The following is a 6,623-nucleotide window of genomic DNA, read 5'->3' as shown; positions in this document are numbered from 1 at the left end:
GTTCTGATGCAACATCTGTAGTAAAAAAAAAGAAAAAAAAACATGAGAAGAAATAAAGATTATGATCTTCCATAGTAAAACTTGTGCTTATATTACAGCACAGTATGATAGCATCAACAGAGAATAAATGTGGAAAGTATTGGAATACTCCACAATTAAAAGAAATTTAACAGTTGCCAGTAAGTCACATTGTGAAACAAAATCATCTAAATAATGATCAGCAAGGGGAAACTACAGCCGTACTTTCTCCCGAGGACATGCAGCTTTACTGTATGATTAAATGATGATGGCGTCCTCTTGGGTAAAATATTCCGGAGGTAAAATAGTCCCCCATTCGGATCTCCGGGCGGGGACTACTCAAGAGGACGTCGTTATCAGGAGAAAGAAAACTGGCATTCTACGGATCGGAGCGTGGAATGTCAGATCCCTTAATCGGGCAGGTAGGTTAGAAACTTTAAAAAGGAAAATGGATAAGTTAAAGTTAGATATAGTGGGAATTAGTGAAGTTCGGTGGCAGGAGGAACAAGACTTTTGGTCAGGTGATTACAGGGTTATAAATACAAAATCAAATAGGGGTAATGCAGGAGTAGGTTTAATAATGAATAAAAAAATAGGAGTGCGGGTTAGCTACTACAAACAGCATAGTGAACGCATTATTGTGGCCAAGATAGACACAAAGCCCATGCCTACTACAGTAGTACAAGTTTATATGCCAACTAGCTCTGCAGATGATGAAGAAATTGATGACATGTATGACGAGATAAAAGAAATTATTCAGGTAGTGAAGGGAGACGAAAATTTAATAGTCATGGGTGACTGGAATTCTTCAGTAGGAAAAGGGAGAGAAGGAAACATAGTAGGTGAATATGGATTGGGGGGAAGAAATGAAAGAGGAAGCCGCCTTGTAGAATTTTGCACAGAGCATAACTTAATCATAGCTAACACTCGGTTCAAGAATCATGAAAGAAGGTTGTATACCTGGAAGAATCTTGGAGATACTAAAAGGTATCAGATAGATTACATAATGGTAAGACAGAGATTTAGGAACCAGGTTTTAAATTGTAAGACATTTCCAGGGGCAGATGTGGATTCTGACCACAATCTATTGGTTATGAGCTGCAGATTGAAACTGAAGAAACTGCAAAAAGGCGGGAATTTAAGGAGATGGGACCTGGATAAACTGAAAGAACCGGAGGTTGTACAGAGTTTCAGAGAGAGCATAAGGGAACAATTGACAGGAATGGGGGAAAGAAATACAGTAGAAGAAGAATGGGTAGCTCTGAGGGATGAAGTAGTGAAGTCAGCAGAGGATCAAGTAGGTAAAAAGACGAGGGCTAATAGAAATCCTTGGGTAACAGAAGAAATATTGAATTTAATTGATGAATGGAGAAAATATAAAAATGCAGTAAATGAAGCAGGCAAAAAGGAATACAAACGTCTCAAAAATGAGATCGACAGGAAGTGCAAAATGGCTAAGCAGGGATGGCTAGAGGACAAATGTAAGGATGTAGAGGCTTGTCTCACTAGGGGTAAGATAGATACTGCCTACAGGAGAATTAAAGAGACCTTTGGAGAGAAGAGAACCACTTGTATGAATATCAAGAGCTCAGATGGCAACCCAGTTCTAAGCAAAGAAGGGAAGGCCGAAAGGTGGAAGGAGTATATAGAGGGTTTATACAAGGGCGATGTACTTGAGGACAATATTATGGAAATGGAAGAGGATGTAGATGAAGATGAAAAGGGAGATAAGATACTGCGTGAAGAGTTCGACAGAGCACTGAAAGACCTGAGTCGAAACAAGGCCCCGGGAGTAGACAACATTCCATTAGAACTACTGATGGCCTTGGGAGAGCCACTCATGACAAAACTCTACCATCTGGTGAGCAAGATGTACGAGACAGGCGAAATACCCACAGACTTCAAGAAGAATATAATAATTCCAATCCCAAAGAAAGCAGGTGTTGACAGATGTGAAAATTACCGAACTATCAGTTTAATAAGTCACAGCTGCAAAATACTAACGCGAATTCCTTACAGACGAATGGAAAAACTAGGAGAATCCAACGTTGGGGAAGATCAGTTTGGATTCCGTAGAAATGTTGGAACACGTGAGGCAATACTAACCTTACGACTGATCTTGGAAGAAAGATTAAGAAAAGGCAAACCTACGTTTCTAGCATTTGTAGACTTAGAGAAAGTTTTTGACAACGTTAACTGGAATACTCTCTTTCAAATTCTGAAAGTGGCAGGGGTAAAATACAGGGAGGGAAAGGCTATTTACAATTTGTACAGAAACCAGATGGCAGTTATAAGAGTCGAGGGGCATGAAAGGGAAGCAGTGGTTGGGAAAGGAGTGAGACAGGGTTGTAGCCTCTCCCCGATGTTATTCAATCTGTATATTGAGCAAGCAGTAAAGGAAAGAAAAGAAAAATTCGGAGTAGGTATTAAAATTCATGGAGAAGAAATAAAAACTTTGAGGTTCGCCGATGACATTGTAATTCTGTCAGAGACAGCAAAGGACTTGGAAGAGCAGTTGAACGGAATGGACAGTGTCTTGAAAGGAGGATATAAGATGAACATCAACAAAATCAAAACGAGGATAATGGAATGTAGTCAAATTAAATCGGGTGATGCTGAGTGGATTAGATTAGGAAATGAGACACTTAAAGTAGTAAAGGAGTTTTGCTATTTAGGCAGTAAAATAACTGATGATGGTCGAAGTAGAGAGGATATAAAATGTAGGCTGGCAATGGCAAGGAAATCGTTTCTGAAGAAGAGAAATTTGTTAACATCGAGTATAGATTTAAGTGTCAGGAAGTCGTTTCTGAAAGTATTTGTATGGAGTGTAGCCATGTATGGAAGTGAAACATGGACGATAACCAGTTTGGACAAGAAGAGAATAGAAGCTTTCGAAATGTGGTGCTACAGAAGAATGCTGAAGATAAGGTGGGTAGATCACGTAACTAATGAGGAGGTATTGAATAGGATTGGGGAGAAGAGAAGTTTGTGGCACAACTTGACTAGAAGAAGGGATCGGTTGGTAGGACATGTTTTGAGGCATCAAGGGATCACAAATTTAGCATTGGAGGGCAGCGTGGAGGGTAAAAATCGTAGAGGGAGACCAAGAGATCAATACACTAAGCAGATTCAGAAGGATGTAGGTTGCAGTAGGTACTGGGAGATGAAGAAGCTTGCACAGGATAGAGTAGCATGGAGAGCTGCATCAAACCAGTCTCAGGACTGAAGACCACAACAACAACAACAACAACAATGATCAGTAACTTAAATAAGGATATGGAATTTCTCCATTATTTTTAAATTTTACTTTCACATGAATAATATTCTATATGAATGGATAGAGAGCAGCAACCTCTAGGTTGAAGATATGGACAACAACAAATAATAAAAAAGCTTCTTATACAGTGATATACCAAAACTATTGGTTCATTCATAAAATCAAACGTCAACAAAATTTCCCAATGTACTTGTAAGCCAAGATATTAATATTTCAGTAAATAAAATGGAAAAATAGATAAATGCAATAAGAAAGCAAAGTTGTTATAAATGTTTCAGTAAAAGAAGAAACAACTTCGTTTGAATATCTGAACGTAAGAAATAAGTTTACTCCAACATCTTACATTTAGAGGAAAACATACAAAAAGGTTACATGATGAGGTGTGCAAGGAAAATGGGAAGGACAGGGCTAAGACTAAGTATGAATAATATGGATAGATCATAAATCTTGCTTTTTACATCTGCTACTTTTTCTTATTATGGATACTGTTACATGGGCTCTACACAAAAGAAGTCCCATGGGTTCTGTCGGTCACTCCCGGTGTGATGGATGATTACACTCTCAAGAAAAAACTGCAACTATAAGCTAAGTATTTTCACGATCGGCTCCAAAAACGTGGCCTGTTTATAAATGCCCAAAATACCAAATACTCTACATGTAAACCATGCAACACTTCGGTTGCATTACAAGCGGCATCATACTAGAGGTGGGTAGCAAGTCTCAGTACCTAGTAGCTCGTACACAAAGTGATTCGGAAGAAATGATAACACACTGGCCAGGATAAATGTACAATGGACACAGTGGGGTAAAGCATGTACTGCATGGTTTGGGTGGATTTGGGTTTGGGCTGGGGGTCATGTGAAGGGGGTCTTATTTTGAAATAACCTTTATTAATAACCATATATCATAACATACTATCTCAAACGACATTAACAGAAATATCTTCCAGAATTGAAATAGAGAATAACCAGTATTCCGATCAAGAATAATTCTTGCTTGAAAATGCAAAGAGCAAAAATAATAATGTAAAACTTACTCTAAGCACATTCAAATATCCCTAAAGAATAATCTTTTTCGCCTCCAAGTGGCAAACAAGTGGACACCAGTCAAGAAAGAGATGTAACTATATCAGCCTGTAATAACTTTACAAACCGCCGGACAGAATAACACTGAATAACTAAAATGAGCAGCTGTCACAGACAAGAGATATACTCTATCAACATCAGCCTCCACCAACCACCCAACTGTTGCTATCGACAACATAACTACATAGAGCTGCTCGTTATACTGGCAAAGTCAAGTAGCACAACACAGAAAACTAATGGCTAAATACAGTGATTGAATCAAGACTCCTGCGTGACTACAATAATCACAGTGCAATGAAATATCACTCTGTGATGCACCACGCCCCCGCAGTGTGGTACAGAAATTTCACTTCACAGCTTGTAACGGTATCATTGTGTCTGAACACGCCACTACAGGCACATGCTGACTTCACCATGTCCGGCACCTACAGCACAATAATTTACCCTGACAAAACCTGTTAGCCCCCTACCAGCAGACGTGGGTCGAAAAAGCGCAACAGTTTGTGCTTTGCATAGTTGTCCAGTATTTAAAATCTCCACCATTCCTTGCGTCTGGCTGTTCACTTCCGTCTTCTTCTGGACACCAGGAAGAGAGACTGTCTGCTGTCACAGTAGACGATGATCCCATACAGCTTGGTGACACCCGCATTGAGCGTTGCGACTTTGCAGACACGCAGCCCGTCTCTACAGCACTCACAAATAGCTGTAATCAACGGTCTGTTCAGACACACCAAACAACACAGATCTTGACGTCGCGCTATGAGGCCCTGACGCCACCCCGCGTCTTGTCCACCACCTTGACCCCAGCATCCGATTCTGGCACAAGACGATGTGCGCTCTCCCACTCCTTGATGCTGCTTGCAGCCCATGGCAACTCTTTGGCCACCCACGCAGATACAAAAAATTGTGGTCAGCGCCCTAAGGCTTGTCATCTGCCGCCACAGTAACCAGCGGCACTGTCGCAAATCGATGTCACCTGTTTGGGTTGGTACAGAAGACAGCCTCAGGCAGTGTCATACCACCTCAGGAAAACTTGACTGAGGTGCGGGTGTCATCTGTTACTTGAACCTCTACATTTACCTTGCTTAAGAAACGTGTGACACGAGTCAGCACCCAATTTTGATGGCCACTGGAGATCCCCAGTACCCATACATCGTCCTGAAGGGTATAGCGATGGCGGTGAGGATGCTGGGATGGGGATGTAGGAGCGATGGGATGGATTACTGAGAGCTGGGATAATTGCAGTACCATGTCGTTTTTTGTCGGGCTTGACCTGTCCTGTGGCGAGACCATGGCGCTGGTGCAATTTCGCCGTCTTCTTTTTGAGTGTGTGGATAAATCTTTCCATCGGACTGTTGGAAGGCAGAAGGGATCATTCCATATGGAACAAAGTGATGACGTTCTGTTCACAAAAGTGGAGAGATTCTGGCACTGTGAATTGAGGGCCGTTACCTGCTACAATGGTTTCTGGTAATCTTTCCATGGAAAAAATGCGTGATTAGGTCTGCATGCTTTCTGCTGAGGAAATCGACTGGATCCGAGAGACATAGGGGAATTTACTTCCTGTACCAACCAAGAGGAACCCAGGAAAGGCCCAGATAGATACAAGATAATAGGTACACTGCCTCGGTCCATGGGAAATATGTTCTGGGCTATCTGCTTTACTTTGGCATGTCTGGTATGCCACTATCATCTGTTATAATGCATTTGTCATTGCGTTTCTAGAAGACATGTTGTTGAATCAACCGTTTGGTGATGACCATCCGCCAGTAACGTTGCTGGAACGACGTCAGTAGTCGACAGTGCATTGCCTTTGGAAAGATGACTCTGGTGTGACCGTCGTCCCTGTGCTTTAAGAGGATGCAAAACTAAAATAATAACAGCCCTCGGTCGCAAAATGTTTTTGACCTAGGTTTCGGCCACTTCTAAGACTGCCATCATCGGAAATAAAACATTTAAAATGGTCTATGACATAAGTACAAAGTTTTGAAAAAGTTTTTTATAAGTGTAAGTAGTGACTAGCATTATAAAAAGAAAAGGCAATGTACTTAATGTCACGTACAAAATAAATATCAAGCGATAAAGCTTTAGTCACAGAATTTTAAAATAGAAAACATAGGAGGCAAGCCACTGTGGGCTGCTGACACGTGTCGAGCTGCGGTAGCACCAGACTGAGGCCTGCACCACGGACTTTGCTCTACCTTATCGAACCAGGTTGGATTTCATTAGGAACTGTTGTACTC

This window comes from Schistocerca americana, chromosome 1 (genome assembly GCF_021461395.2).
Source record: "Schistocerca americana isolate TAMUIC-IGC-003095 chromosome 1, iqSchAmer2.1, whole genome shotgun sequence".
NCBI lineage: Eukaryota > Metazoa > Arthropoda > Insecta > Orthoptera > Acrididae > Schistocerca > Schistocerca americana.
The sequence above is the reverse complement of the archived record's forward strand: the minus strand, read 5'-3'. Positions refer to the sequence as shown.